At 38.5% G+C, this 17,108-nt stretch overlaps 1 pseudogene; it reads left to right on the plus strand.

The window, feature by feature from the left end:
• The first annotated feature begins 14,674 nt into the window (after positions 1-14,674).
• Positions 14,675-16,448, plus strand: LOC119621124 (high mobility group protein B1 pseudogene; annotated as a pseudogene).
• The last annotated feature ends 660 nt before the right edge of the window (positions 16,449-17,108 follow it).

The raw sequence follows: 17,108 nt of genomic DNA on the forward strand, positions 1-17,108 counted from the left end.
AGAATTAGCATCTATCTTGACTTTTTAGCACACTCATAAACAAAGAGATGCCCTTAGTTTAATAAAAGTTAACATAAACAAAATCTACAGCACATCAGCTATCCTTTGCTACATAATTAACCACCCCAAAACTTAATGGTTTAAAATGTAACCATTTTATTTGCTCCAGGTGGGTTTTGTAGATCAGCCCCTTTGTCTTGGATCATTCTCTGCCTTCTTTTGCTTGTGGCTTGCTTGGATGTTGTCTAGGGTCACTCATGAAGCCACATCTGGTGGCTCAACAAAAGCCAGTTGGTCTGAAACACTCTTTTTCACAGGGCTGGTGGTCGGTGCTGGCTATGACAGCTAGAGAGGTGGGCCTTTCTCTCTCCAGTGTGCCTTCTCCTCAGGGAGGCTAGCCAGAGCTTCTTGACAGGACAATGAGAGTATTCCAGAAAGCGACAGCAGAGCTGCAAGCCTTCTTGAGGCGTAGGCTATGGAATCCACACATTGTCATATATATTGCATTATTTTATCAAGGCAAGTTACAAGACCAGCTCTGATTCTGGGAGAACAGATGAATAGACCCTCCCACCTGATGGGAGGAGTAAATGCATGCTCACCTTGCAAAGCGGCATGTAAATGGGGATAATAGAAATCTATGCCCGTATTTTTTGATGTATCACATATAGTACACATCATATTAATGGTGAAATGTTGGAGGCTTTCCCTTTGAGTTTAAGAATCAGAGAAGGATACCCACCATCACCACTTTACTAACATTGTACAGGAGATCCTAGCCAGTTTTGTAAGCCAAGAAAGAGTTTTTTGAAAAAACATAGCTTATAAAGAGAAAATAATTATTATTTGCTCATACATGGAAAATATGCTACAGAATCTACAGATAAATTATTAGAATAATATCTGAAGTGAACATATAAAATGTAATGGTATTGCTATATGTCAGCAACAAACAGCAATCAAATTTGTAATAACATCACTTGTCATACCATCAAAATGATCAAACATCCAGGAATATATCTAACAAAGAATATACAAAATTATAAGCAAAAGGCAAACAAAACTATTAAAAATGAGAGTTTAAGAGAATGAAAAGACACACCATAGACTCAGAGAAAATTTTGCAGAACATATACCTGACAAAGATACATGTATCCAAAATATACAAATGTCTCTTAAGCTCAAGAATAAGAAAACAGACAACCCAGCTAAATAGTGGACGAAATATCTGAACAGACACATCACCAAAGAAGATATACAGATGGCAGATAAGCATATAAAATACATGTCAACATCATATGTTATCAAGGAGTTACAAATTAAGATAACAGTGAGACATCACTACACGTTTATTATAATGGTAAAAAGCCCAGAAAACAATATCAAATGCTGGGAAGAGTGTGGAATAACAAGAACTCTCCTTCATGACTGCTGGAAAATGCAAAATAGTACAGCCACTTTAAAAGACAGTTTGACAGCTTTTATCAAGCTAAACATAGTTTTACCATATATGATTCAGTAATTGCACTTCTAGATGAGTTGAAAACATGTTCAACCACAAAGTTGTGTGTGAATGTTTATAGCAGTTTTATTCATAATCATCAAAATCTGAAAGCAACTGAGATATACGTCAATGGGTGAATAGATAGGCAAACTATGGGACATCCATACAAAGGAATATTGTTTAGCAATTACAAATGAACTATCAAGCCACAAAAAGACTTGCAGGAACCTTAACTATGTATTGCTAAGTGAAGGAAACCAGTCTGAAATGCCTACTCTGTGATTCCAACCGTGTGACATCTGAAAAAGACAACACTATGGAAAGTAAAAATATCAAGGGTTACCTGGGTTTGGGGGGAAGTAGAAAAGTGATGAATAAGTGAAACAAATGAAATTCTTGGGGCAGTGAAACTATTCTGTATGATAGTTTAATGGTAGATACATTATATTATGCACTTGTCAAAACCCATAGAACTATACAAAACAAAAAGTAAATCTTAATGAAAGCCTGGATTTTAGCTAATAATAATGTTTTAATGATTCATTAACTTCAACAAATGTCCCACATTAATGCAAGACGTTAATGATAGGGGAAACTGTACATATTGGAGGGGATGCTGTGTCAACTTTCTGTATTAGCAATTTTTCTGTAAATCTAAAAATGTTATAAAAAGTGAAATCTACTGATTTATTTAAAAACCAAAAAAAAGTTAGGCTGGGTACCATGGCTCGTGCCTATAATCCCAACACTTTGGGAGACCGAAGTGGGAAGTTTGCTTGAGGCCAGGAGTTCAAGACCAGCCTGGACAACAAAGCAAGACAGTGTCTCAACCAAACGAAAAAAAAAAAAGCTGGGCACTGCAGCACACACCTGGAGTCCTAGCTACTCTACACAGAGTGTGGGGGAAGTGGGTGGTTGAGGCAGGAGGACTGCTTGAGCCTAGGAATTTGAGGCTGCAGTGAGCTGTGGTCACACCACTGTACACACACACACACACACAAATAAATAAAAACCTAAATAAAATTAATGAATTAAGAATGAATTATAGATCTAAGTCAATGCCAATCAAAATGCAACAGTTATTATTTGGGCCAGGATGGGGTAGAGGTTGCTTTTGGTTTGGTTTGGTTTGGTTTGGTTTTGGTGGTACTTCACAATCTAATATGAAAGTTTGTGTAAAAATGCAAAGGATCAAAAGTAGCTAAGACAATATTCAAGTAGAACAGTTAGAGGACTTGCTCTACCAGATATCAAGTCTAATTTTAAATCTGTAGTAATTAAGACAATATGGAATATTTGCCAAAATAAATAGACCAATGGGAGGAAATACAGAGTCCAAAAGCAGACCCACATGTATATACAGATGAGTGTTCCTGATCTGAAATGCTTGAGACTATATGTGTTTCAGATTTTCGATTATTTTGGATTTTGAAATATTTGCATTACATACTTATTGGTTGAACATCCCTAATCCAAAAATTGAAAATGCTCCAGTGAGCATTTCCTTTGAGCATTGTTTTAATGCTCAAAACATTTCAGATTTTGGAGCATTTTGGATTTCAAATTTTTGGATTTGGGATGCTCAACTTACATGTAACTGACAAGAAAGGTGGTACGGCAAAATAGTTTAAGATAGAGGTTTCCTTCAGTCAGTAGTGCTGAGAAAAGTTGGAAATCTCTGTGGGGGAAAAAAATGAAACCTAATCTCCACCTCATACCATAACAATGCCAGCTCCCTAATAGATTCTGGAACCTCATGCCAAAAGTAAAGAAATTGAGCTTATAGGACAAGAGCTCTTAGCCTGGTCTCTACACTGTGAACCCGCAAAGAGTTCACAGCTAGAACTCAGAAAGTTCATAAACTTGGACAGGAAAACAGATGTTTATTTTATATAACTTTTCAGACTCAAATTCACTATTTCCTTCAATTATGAATATAGACAACAAACCACAGTAGTGTTAGCAGCACCTGTCCAGTTGTCACCAACAGTAATCATAGATATTTTCATTGTATACTACAAAAGTTGCAGATTGCTTTATATATCACTTCCACTCAGGTTTACTTCAAAATTATTATAGTTATTTGACCCATTGCTAAAACTTGGTATCTAATGTTAACAAAGAGCACATAAATGACTATACAAAATGACTTTTAAAAATATTTTAACAACTGTATTTTGATAACATTAGCTTCCTTTTTAATCATATGTATTTCATATTATACATTTAAAGTGTGTTTCTGAGTTGTTTACACCTGTAGTTCCACACCATGGGAGGCCAAAGCAGAAAAATAACTTGAGGTCAGGAGTTCGAGACCAGCCTGGGCAACATGGGGAAACCTCATCTCTACTAAAAATAAAAAAAAAAAATTAGCCGGGCATGGTGGCACATGCCTGTAATCTCAGCTCCTCGGGAGACTGAGGTGGGAGAATCACCTGAGCCTGGGAAGTCTAGGTTGCAGTGAGCTGGGATGGTACCACCGCACTCCAGCCTGGGTGACACAGCAAGACTCTGTCTCAAAAAAGAAATCCATGACACGAAAATATTAAAAATAATACAAGAGACAATCCTCATAACACTGAAGTAGGGAAAGTACTAACCACAAAACAAAAAAGATGACAAAAGAAAACAAAATTCTTAGAATGAAAAATTTCTACAAACAAAAGAAACTTGAAAGAAAGTAAAAACACAAAGCCACAGAATGAGAGAAAAATATTTGTAACACATATAACCAAATAAAGCTTTTGACCAAAACATACAAGGAATGCCTACATTAATAAGACAAATCACACAACTCAAGAGAAAACTGGACAAGAGCCTTGGACAGGTACTTCACAAAAATAAGAAATTCAGGTAACCAATACACTTGTGAAAAGATGGTCAGCCTCACTAATAATTAAAACAATGTTTTTAAAATTTAAAACCACCATAATATACTGTTATACACTCAGCCGAATGGCTAAAGTGGGGAAAAGATGGAAAAATAAACTGTCATTATGGATGTGGAGCAATAGAGACTCACATACATTGCTTGGGAAAATGGCAAAGTGGTACAACTATTTTGGAAAACTCTTTGACATTAACTATTAAATTGAAAACACAGATTATAAGAAAGGAGTACTGGGCAGGGGGAAGATGGAATGGGAGATAAATGTTACCGTGTCTTATTTCATAACTTTGGACTTCTCAACCAAGGAAATGCATTATCTATGAAAACATCACACCATGACCAAGACATTTCACCCTTGATTAATATTTAACAGAAATGTTGCTCCAAGAGACAGGTACAAGAATGTTTACAGCAGTGTTGTTTAGAATGGCCCCAAACTGTAAGCTGAAATGTTCTTTAATAGTAGATATACAAATTATAATTTATCCATACACTGGAATTCTGTACAGTAATGAAAAGGAACAGAATACAGTTACATGCAGCAACGTTGATGAGTTTCACAAATATATAACGTTGAGCAACAGAAGCTACAAACAAAAGAATGTCTTATTAGACTGATGCATTTATGTAAAGTTCAAAATATATGCAAAACTAAACTGCAGTGTTTTGATGGGAAAGAAAAGCAAAGAGGTGATTACAACCATAGTTGGGATCATGGTGATCTCTGGGAGAAGGGAAGGATAGTGCCTGGGTAACTTCACAGAGCAGCTCCCAGAGTGCAGGCAGGGTTCTGTCCTTGCCCCTACGTGGTGGTTGCATGACCGCTCATTTAGGACTATACCACTGACCTGTACTTTTCTGTTTTGTGCAAGTTCTGCTGGGAAAAGAAAACAGTAGATGTACAGACTTGGCAATTTATTTTACAGTAAAAATGTTAAAATAAAAAGTGATATATGTTTTTCACAGGATAAAGTTCAGGCAGTGCAAAAGGCTAGATGGTGAAAAAGGAACATTTATCACTAGAGATAACTGGTATTGTTTCTTGTTTATCTTTTCAAAGTTTTTCTATGCATAAGCAGTTACAGATACAGATAGAGAGAGAGAGAGATGATAAGGAAGGGGAGAGGGAGGATATAGAAAGCTGAAAGAGAAAGCAACAAAGAGAGACCTTCTAAAGGAAAAACATACTACACAAAGAGAAACATACTGTATTCACACTGTTCTGCATCACGCCTTTTTCATTGAACTAAATATCTTGGTGGTTCTTCCAATATAAGCACATACACATGTAGCATGTTCTTTTTAATGAAAATATTTTACCTGTATAAATCCACCATAATTTCTTTATTATTATTGATAAAAAATTTTTTTTTGAGATGGAGTCTCACTCTGTTGCCCAGGTTGGAGTGCAGTGGCACAATCTTGGCTCACTGCAACCTCCACCTCCCAGGTTCAAACAATTCTCCTCCCTCAGCCTCCCAAGTAGCTGGAAACACAGCTGGTTAATTTTTTCTGTATTTTTAGTAGAGACGGGGTTTCACCATGTTGGCCAGGCTGGTCTCGAACTCCTGACCTCAAGTGATCTGCCCACCTTGGCATCCCAAAGTGCTGGGATTACAGTTGTGAGCCACCATGCCTGGCCCATTATTGATAGAATTTAGATCGCTTCCAGTCATTGACCAATACAAAGAACTTTATAATGACCATCTTTATATGCAGTGCACTGATACATGAAAGTATGTGTAGGTAAGTTTCTGGAAGAAACATTGCTAGGTCATAGGACATGTTGCTAGCTACTGATCTCCAAAATGTTGAATCAATTTACATCCTACCATCAGTGTATGAGAGAATCTGTTCCCCAACACTATCCTCAATACTCTGTATTATTAAATGTTTTTATCTTTGCCAATCAAATATGTAAAAATTGGCCTCCAGTTTAAATTTACACTTCTTTTGTTAAAAATAAGTGTGCATCTTTTCACATATTTAAACACTTTGCTATTTATTTTTCTATGAACTCTTCAGTTATAGCATTTGCCTTCTTAAATATTTGGAATAGATAATGCATTTCCTTGGTTGAGAAGTCAAAAGTTATGAAATAAGACACAATAGCATTTCCCTCCCATTCCATCTTCCCCCTACCCAGTACCCCTTTCCTATAAGCAACCAATTCCATGATTTTCATATGTGCCCTTCCAAAGAAATTATATGTGTAAACACACAAATATATGCATTTGTACGTGCATGTGTGTGTTTCCCTCTTTTTTTCCCCAAATGGTAGGGGGGAAGGTGGGATGGGAGGGAAATATTATTGGGTTATTTTTCCCTATACACATTCTTCCGCCAAAGATTTTCAAAGATTTTTGAGGCCTTCCCCTATGCCAGTTGACCAAGTGGAGGCATGCGATAGGCACAATAATTTCTACCTTCTAGATGCAGCACAGGAGGCTTCACTGTGGATGACAGGAAGAAGCCAGGAGAAAGAGGTCTGTTTCTAAGAAGTGTTTCTCATAAGGCTCTGCCCTGAAGCTATTTCTTCCCACCAGAAACCACAGGACCGGATAAACAGCCCCTCCCAAAGTGCTGAGAAAAGCAAACAGTGGATGTACAGCAGTGACCTGAGCACATCCAGACGGGCACAGCACAAACGTGGGAGTCCTAGACAGCAGCAGAATGAAGGATGGCCAGTCAGGGACCACACAGGTGAGAATGTAACTAGCAGTTAGCACAGTCAGCTTGGCAGTAAACCAAAAGCAGAACTCCAACCCAGGAAGGTAGCTGCCAATCCTCTCCCTGGGTACACAGTGATGCAATGCCAAACTCGCAGAGGACAGACAAGCACGAAACAGATTGTGGGAGTGGGACACAGACTTGCATTGGGAAGATGCAGAGTGGCTGACGTTCTAGAAAAGACAGTGAATCAGGCACTGAGGGTGGGGCTTAGTCCCATACCAGGATCCCAACTGAGACATGGCCTCTGGGCACCGTGATTAACCAGTAGGAATTAGTGCTTAAACAAGATCTTACCTGCACTCTGCATATTGTAATTAGCTATGTGCATGTTTAAATTAATTAGGAGACAGTTTTGTATGTACCTTGCCCACAGAATTGTTTGGTTCTGCTCAACTTAAATCCTGTCTTGTTTTTCTATATTGCTAATCAAATGGCTTCATTAATTGTTAGGGAACAGAAACCTCTAAATGAATTACCCAAACTAAGAATGGGTGGTGACTATGAATACTTCCATGGACTAACTTTAGATTAGTTTATTCTTCTAGTCTACTTTGATCAGTACTAAGCACCTACTATGTTCCAGACAACGTGATAGGAGCAGAGGACATGACAGGTGGAGTAAGTACAGTTCCTACACTCAAGGAATCCAGTCTGTTATGGGGAAGAGAGACATAATTAAAATGGATAATTAAAATCCAGTATGAAAAGTTCTGCAATAAAAAACATTAACTGAGTGTCTTAAGAGTACAGTGAATGGAGCCACCAATTCTGCCTGAAGTTATCAGGAAAAGATTCCCAGAGGAAATGACACTTGAGCTAGGTCTTAAAAGGGATTTACAGGAGTCTTCTAGGTAGAGAAGTGGAAGAAGGCGTTCTTGGCTGGGAGAATAGTGTATGTATAAAAGCACAGTCATATCTGGGCATAGCATCTCCTGAGAGGACTTAGAAGTTTTTTGCAGCTGAGGCAAAGGTGCATGGTGAGAGGAGGTGAGGGAAAAGAGGTACGTAAGGCCCAAATTGCTAAAGCATTTGGGAAACCAACAAAACCCAGGCCTGATAGGTTTGACTGATAGGAACTAATGGCCAAGTGTCCACCTAGGAAGGTAATGCAGTCAACCTAGGAAAACACTGAGGGCCACCATGATGCAAGCACAGGGAATATACAATCTAACTAGGACCTTACTGTAATGGGATTTTGCAGGTCAAATTTTGCACATCAGTGAGGAGAAGGAATTAACTCTCCCATCCTTACCCTTAGAGCAGTGATTCTCAACCAAGGGGGATCGGGGCAAAATTGTCCCAGCTGATGGGTGCTGCACACATCTAGCAAGTAGAGGCTGCTAAACATCCTACCATGCACAGGACAGCCCCCACAACAGAGAATTACCCAGTCCAAATGTCAATAGTACTGACATTGGGAAACCTGCCCTATACATAATAGAAATATTTTACCCACATATGGATCGCACATTGGAGGCACTAGTGCATAATAGTTATGTCCTTTTTTAAATCCAAGAAATGTAGAGTAACTGTCTATATCTGTTTCAGTCTTTCCATCTTTTGCCTCCTCCTCTCACTTTTAGCTTCCTGAACTACCATGTTAGCAGCTTCTTCTGTAATACAGTGTCCTCTCTCAAGTTCTTGGCCTCATGCCACTTTACTCCCATAATACCTGGCATTCATATTAATATTGTGCATCACAGTGTCTGGCATGCTCTTGCTCATGCTTTGTGATTTTAGCCACACATCAGTGCTATGAAGTAAGTAAGACAAACATAGTAAGCACAGTTTGCAGGTGAGGATCTCCGGAACACATGACCAACATGTGCTCAAGTCAGGCCTCCAATTTAAATGGACTCCTGAATCAAAGCCTCGCCACCCCCATATTACAGCAGGTTGCCTTCACACTTTTTAACTGGGGACTAAAATCTGTCTTAAATGTCTGAACAATGGTTAAGCACTTTCAGTGTTTAACGTATTTATGTATTTGATGATTCTTCACTTAACAGCTGGCCTTACCAGGTCTATTTGCTGTATGCTGTGTCTTTCAAAAGACTATTACAGGTGAGAATAGCCCTTAGCTTTGATGGCCTCCTTTCATCTGATGGCTCTAATGTTTTCTGCAGTAACCACAGTCATGCATAGGATACCTAAAGAGCATCTTCCCAGCCTCAGGATCTGCATGCTTAAGAGGGAGTTCTTGGTAATCATGATTAACTCCGCCTAGAACTGTAAGAGAGTCAAGGGCCATGCACTTTAATCATGTGGGCCAATCAGAGTGAGAATTTGACATTGAGACTGCAAATAGGATTTAGCCTCTCCCCAGTTGGCTGAAACTATGACATGTAAACTTGGGAGCTACTGGTTTTCATGTCTTTCCAGCACATGGACAAAAAAATCCAAAACAAAAGTACAAAAGCTAGTTTGTAGAAACAGGATAATGAAGCAGATGATTAAAAATAAAAAGAAATGTTATCTATATACAAAAGAACAAAGTTGGACCCCTTCTTTATACTACACACAAAAAATTAACTCAAAGGGAATCATAGACCTAAATGGAACTGCCAAAATGATAACATTCTTAGAAGAAAACATAGGAGTACACACCAACATGGTACATTTATACATATGTAACAAACCTGCACATTATGCACATGTACCCTACAACTTAAAGTATAATAATAAAAATAAATAAAATAAAAATTAAAAAAGAAAACATAGGAGTAAATTTTTGTGACCTTGGCGTAGACCATACCTTCTTAGACACGACAACAAAAGCACAAGCAAAAGGAGAAAAATGATAAACTGGACTTCATCAAAATTAAAGACTTTCGTGCTTTAAAGGACATTAAAAAATTAAATAACCCACAGAATGAAACAAAATATTTCTAAATCGTACATCTAATAAAAAGAATTGCATCCAGAATCTATCAAGAACTCTTATATTATAACTCAAAAATAAAAGGACAACCCAATTGAAAAGTAGGTTAAAAAGATCTGGATGGATCCAAAGAAGATAATAAAATGCCCCATAAGGTCAGAAAAAGACACTTAACATCATTAGTCGCTATGGATTAATCAGAACCACAGTGGTATACTACTTCCCACCCACTAGGATGCCTATAATCAAAAAAGCAAAAACTAACAATCTTCGGCGAGGATGAGAAGAAATTGGACCTCCTGCACATTACTGGTGGGAATGTAAAATTATTCAGCCACTGTGGAAAACAGCAATTCCTCAAAATGTTAAATGTGAAGTTACCACATGATCCCACAATTCCACTCCTACTTATATATCCAAAAGAAATAAAAGCATATGTTAACACAAAAACTTGTACACAAATGTCCATGGTGGCATTATCCATAAGAGCGAAAAAGTAAAAACAACCCAAATGTCCATCAACGGTTGAATGTAGATAAAGATGGTATATCCATACAACAAAACATGTGGCAATATAAGTGAACAAAGTACTGATAGACACTACAGCATGGATGAACCTTGAAAATATTACAGTAAATGAAAAAAGTCAGACCCAATAGCCCACAGATTATATGATTCCACTTGCATGAAATGTTCAGAATAGGCAAATCACTAGAGACAGAAAGCAGATAGTGTTCACCATGAGCTGGTGGGGTTTATAGCACTGTGAGAAGTGAGCCATTGGGCACATGGGACTTCTTTGGGGGATGACGACATGCTCTCAAACTGATTAGGGTGATGATTGCACAGCTCTATGAATATACAAAATACTGTTGAATTGTAAACTTTAAATGAATAAATGTTATGACTTGTGGATGGGGTATCTCAATAAATCTGGATGCAGAGAAGCTGAATGGTATTTACAGGTTTCAGTCCATTTGCGGATTTTGTACACAGGTTTCCTAAGGCCCAGCTGCACCCAGCCCTTAAGATCTGTGGGATATTACCATATGCTAATAATAATAAAGTCCTCTTTTTTGTATAAGCTGGTTCAAGTGGATCTACATTATTTGCTACCAAAAGTATGTGCTAGAATTGGATAGCATGCTGAGGATGGATGTTTTTCACTTCAGGAAAACACACTTTGGTTTGTGCTTGAACTGATACTAACTCAGCCTTCATCTCCAGCTTTTGATTTTTCCTACTTGCACCAGACAAATGTTGTGAAGTACCAGTGGGATATTGGATATGAAAGCTTTTTGAAAACTTAGAGCAATTTACAAATGCATGATACCATCTAGTTCCCTACTCTCTCCATTTGATAATTGTTTATTTGCTTCCATTGGTGCATTTGTTTGTTTCCATAGTTGCGTTGCAGTGTCATTTTACAGGCCAAATATATGTTCTTTTGTAAGCAAGTTGATATTCAGTTTGTTAACACTGTCTCCTAAGAATTAAGATGTAAGATCAGAGTTTACTAACCTTAGAAAAACTGACAAAACTTCCCATCTGAACATACAAGTGTAGAGATCTTAGAGGAGAGGCAAGGATACAATGGGCTCTACATGGCCACAACAGCGTCTGAGAGATCTCACTCTGGCAAAACCATCAGAGAGAATTGGCAACCTATTTTTCCCAGTGCTATCAGAGTGTTACAATGGGATAACCTGGGCCTGTTGCTCTCTTGCTTGAAGGTCTTTAGGCATTTTTTTGTTTCTCAAGGATAAGTGTAGCATGCATACTTCGTAGCCTGACACGTCAAGGCATTTCCCATCTGTCCCAGCAATCAAGCCTCTCATCCCACTGTAGGCTCTCTTGTATTCTGCACATCACTGTGCTGATTAACTGGCCATTTCCCAATTGCACCACATGTATTCACACCACCAGGCTTCTACATGTAATACCCCCCACTGTGAACCGTGCTCATTCATGAAGCCACTCCAGGGTTATTTCTCTTATGAACCTTCCCTGATTTCCTGTCTAGCCTTAGCCATCCTTTCTTCTAAGTTCTCATCATGTCTTGGATAAGTCTCCACTTGCACATATATTGTATTGCCATTGTTTGCAAGGATACCAAATCTTCTCCTTGCTGAGATTCTTCTACCAACTGTCCTTCACCAGGGCCCTGGACAAGGCTGGCAGGGATTCTAATCAAGTGGACAAATGCCAGGTATGCAAGGTATGGGTGCTTGGTTGGAGCTTGGTCACAGAGGTAGTTCCAAGGCTAGTAGGCACTTGTGTGATGAATCAGTGACTGCTATGAATGGTTGGTACCGATACAGCACTTGCTGTTAAGTATCTTAAATATCAACATTGGTGTTGGTTACCCAAACCAGCTTGGAGTAGGAAAAGCTATGATCTCGGGCTTAGCAAAGTGTCAAAAGAGAAGTCAAAGATTGAGAAATAAAAGAAAAAATGAGGTCAGGATTCAAACAGATACGAGAATAGAGCACAAAATCAAGTGAGGAGAAGCACTAAAGTAACACGTGTTTTACTCCGTTATTACTTATTGTGGAATTCCTGAAAATGAGCAGTTTGTAAAATAAAGGAATTTATTTCTTACAGTTTTAGAGGCTGAGAAGTCCAAGGTCAAGGGGCTGCATCTTGTGAGGGCCTTCTTGCTAATGGGGACTCTCTGCACAGTTCCGAGGCAGTGCAGGGCATCACATGACGAGGGGGCTGAGCATGTTAGCTCAGGTCTCTCTTCTACTTCTTCTTATAAAGCCATCAGTCCCACTGCAGTGATATCCCATTAATTCTTTAATTCTTTAACCCATTAATCTAATTATTGGGTTAAAGAATGGATTAATTATTGGGTTAATGAATTGATTAATCCTTCTGGCCCAATCGCCTCTTACAGGCCCCATCTCTTAATACTGCCACATTGGGGATTAAGTTTCAACAAGAATTTTAGAGGAAACAAATATTCAAACCAATAGCAATGAAGTCTAAGTGGAGGGGATGTGTGGGGAAAATAATGTGGTCTTTGGATTCCCATTTCCAACTCCAAAGATTCTCCCTACTTGCTTTGAGATCTGATTGTGTGGGTCAACCTCTCTGATTCCCAGTTTCCAAATTGGTAGGACAAATTTAAAACCTCCTTTTCAGAATTGCAGAAAAAGAAAACTAGAAGAATAAACATTTTATTCTCTATGATAAGCTAACAAAGTCATATAAGGACAGAGAGTTACTCTCTCTAGTTCACCATGTGGTCCTAGAACATTTCAAAGAGCACACTAGGCTTTCAACAACAAAAACTAGCTATTAATCACCCTGAGAAGCATATTGATAGAAGTACCTGCAAACACTGAGATATCACTCCGTGTTTATCAGTGCTTAACACTCTGTGCTAACTTATCATTAATTTGCTTTAGTTCTTTCTCCCCGACTAGGCTGTGGGTTGTTTGAGGACAGGGACTTCATCCCAGTTGCTTAGCATGACGGATCCTTTCTCATAGACAGTGCTCCATAAGGGAATGGTAAATGATTTAAGGAAATTCACTAAATGGGCCTTGGATGAGACTGAGGGGAGATAGCATTAATAAGTTTCAGAGGCAGAACAATATAAGTAAACGCAAAAGTTGGCATTATATTTTCTTTTCTTTTTGAGATGGAGTCTCACTCTGTCACCTAGGTGGGAGTGCAGTGGCGCCATCTGGCTCACAGCAAACTCCGCCTCCCAGGTTCAAGCAATTCTCCTGCCTCAGTCTCCCAAGTAGTTGGGATTACAGACGTGCACCACCACACTCAGCTAATGTTTGTATTTGTGGTAGAGACGGGGTTTCGCCATATTGTCCAGGCTGGTTTTGAACTCCCGACCTCAAGTGATCAGCCCACCTCGGCCCCCCAAAGTGCTGGGTTAACAGGCATGAGCCACCACGCCCAGCCACAATTACATTTTCCATGCCCTGGATGTTATGGAAGGAATGGGAAGTATCTGTGCTCTGCCTTTATCTGAATCATAAAGGATAAGTTAGGAGTTAGCAATGGAAACAACATATGTAAAGGAATCATGGCAGACATTCACATGGAAATGCGAACAAGTGCAAGCAGATACAGCGTGTGGTGCATTTGAAGGAGTGAGAGCTGCAGAGTGTGTGCTCAGGAGTGAGGACTTCAGACTTTATTCCAGGGAAGGGAAAATTATAAATGGAGTTAGGGTAGATAAGTAGAGTGACATAGTTTTGCCATGAAAGAAAGATTGACATGGAATATGAATCAATGAAGGTAAGATAGAGGGGAGATCAGTTAGAAGATTATTGCAATACTCTTCCTGAGAGGTGATAATATCCTGAACAAAGCCAGAAGAGGGAGAATAAAGATGGGGCTGATTGGAAAATTCTCTTAGACGATTCCCTAAGGCAGGGATGTGTTTATAAGCACAAACATTTGCTAATGACACTGAAGTAACATATCAAGAAGAAACACTGTTTTAATTAATTAAAACTATCTCTGTTGAGTAATTGCTATTAGGCTCATTTTAACTGAGATATAATTTCATGCAGTAAAAGACACCTTCCTAGTGGACAATTATATCAGTTTCAACAAACACAGCCAAATGTGCCACGCTCCTATAGTTCCAGCTACTTGGAGGCCATAGTCCAGCTCTGTCACCTTAAAAAAGAAGCCGAGAGGCAAAATGTCATCATATGCATTTTTTGTGCAAACTTGTCGGGAGGAGCATAAGAAGAAGCACCCAGATGCTTCAGTCAACTTCTCAGAGTTTTCTAAGAAGTGCTCAGAGAGGTGGAAGACCATGTCTGCTAAAGAGAAAGGAAAATTTGAAGATATGGCAAAGGCGGACAAGGCCCGTTACGAAAGAGAAATGAAAACCTATATCCCTCCCAAAGGGGAGACAAAAAAGAAGTTCAAGGATCCCAATGCACCCAAGAGGCCTCCTTCGGCCTTCTTCCTGTTCTGCTCTGAGTATCGCCCAAAAATCAAAGGAGAACATCCTGGCCTGTCCATTGGTGATGTTGCGAAGAAACTGGGAGAGATGTGGAATAACACTGCTGCAGATGACAAGCAGCCTTATGAAAAGAAGGCTGCGAAGCTGAAGGAAAAATACGAAAAGGATATTGCTGCATATCGAGCTAAAGGAAAGCCTGACGCAGCAAAAAAGGGAGTTGTCAAGGCTGAAAAAAGCAAGAAAAAGAAGGAAGAGGAGGAAGATGAGGAAGATGAAGAGGATGAGGAGGAGGAGGAAGATGAAGAAGATGAAGATGAAGAAGAAGATGATGATGATGAATAAGTTGGTTCTAGCGCAGTTTTTTTTCTTGTCTATAAAGTATTTAACCCCCCTGTACACAACTCACTCCTTTTAAAGAAAAAAATTGAAATGTAAGGCTGTGTAAGATTTGTTTTTAAACTGTACAGTGTCTTTTTTTGTATAGTTAACACACTACCGAATGTGTCTTTAGATAGCCCTGTCCTGGTGGTATTTTCAATAGCCACTAACCTTGCCTGGTACAGTATGGGGGTTGTAAATTGGCATAGAAATTTAAAGCAGGTTCTTGTTGGTGCACAGCACAAATTAGTTATATATGGGGATGGTAGTTTTTTCATCTTCAGTTGTCTCTGATGCAGCTTATACGAAATAATTGTTGTTCTGTTAACTGAATACCACTCTGTAATTGCAAAAAAAAAAAAAAAAAAGTTGCAGCTGTTTTGTTGACATTCTGAATGCTTCTAAGTAAATACAATTTTTTTTATTAGTATTGTTGTCCTTTTCATAGGTCTGAAATTTTTCTTCTTGAGGGGAAGCTAGTCTTTTGCTTTTGCCCATTTTGAATCACATGAATTATTACAGTGTTTATCCTTTCATATAGTTAGCTAATAAAAAGCTTGTCTACACACCCTGCATACCATAATGGGGGTAAAGTTAAGTTGAGATAGTTTTCATCCATAACTGAACATCGAAAATCTTGATCAGTTAAGAAATTTCACATAGCCCACTTACATTTACAAACTGAAGAGTAATCAGTCTACTCAAAGCATGGGATTATTAGAATCAAACATTTTGAAAGTCTGTCCTTGAAGGACTAATAGAAAAGTATGTTCTAACCTTTACATGAGGACTCTATTCTTTAACTCCCATTACCATGTAATGGCAGTTATATTTTGCAGTTCCCACATTAAAGAAGACCTGAGAATGTATCCCCAAAAGCGTGAGCTTAAAATACAAGACTGCCATATTAAATTTTTTGTTGACATTAGTCTCAGTGAAGACTATGAAAATGCTGGCTATAGATGTCTTTTCCCATTTATCTCAATATGGACTGCTCAGGAAACGAGACTTTCCATTACAAGTATTTTTAATTAATTGGGCCAGCTTTTAAAATGAAGATGCCACATTCAAAATAGGGTATATTTTCCTATATTATGGTTTGCCCCTTTATAAATCGAAGTAGATAGGAGGAAAGAAGACACTTAAACTTTGCATCTCAGTATGAATTATTCAATTTATTTGAATGATTTTTCTTTACAAAACAAACTCAATAGTCATTATCTGCTTAGCAGTTTAGGGAACAATTTGGCAATTTTGCGGTTTTCGAGATTATCGTTTTCTTAAAGTGCCAGTATTTTAAAATAGCGTTCTTGTAATTTTACACGCTTTTGTGATGGAGTGCTGTTTTGTTATATAATTTTGACTTGGATTCTTTCCATTTGCATTTGTTTATGTAATTTCAGGAGGAATGCTGAACATCTGAGTCCTGGATGATACTAATAAACTAATAATTGCAGAGGTTTTAAATATTAAAAAAAAAAAAAAAATTATCTCAAAGCCTTCTTTACTCAGTTCCTCTCCTCATCCCTAACCCTACCCATCTGCTTTTGGTCCCTATAGTTTTACTCCTTCCAGAATGTCACATAAATGGAATCACACAGTATGTAACCTTTAAATCTGGTCTCTTTCACCTTTTTTTTTTTTTTTTTTTTTTTCTGAGACAGAGTCTCGCTCTGTCGCCCAGGCTGTAGTGCAGTGGCAGGATCTTGGCTCACTGCAAGCTCCGCCTCCTGGGTTCACGCCATTCTCCTGCCTCAGCCTCCAGAGTAGCTGG

The sequence above is a fragment of the Chlorocebus sabaeus genome, chromosome 21 (genome assembly GCF_047675955.1).
Source record: "Chlorocebus sabaeus isolate Y175 chromosome 21, mChlSab1.0.hap1, whole genome shotgun sequence".
NCBI classification, from domain to species: Eukaryota; Metazoa; Chordata; class Mammalia; order Primates; family Cercopithecidae; genus Chlorocebus; species Chlorocebus sabaeus.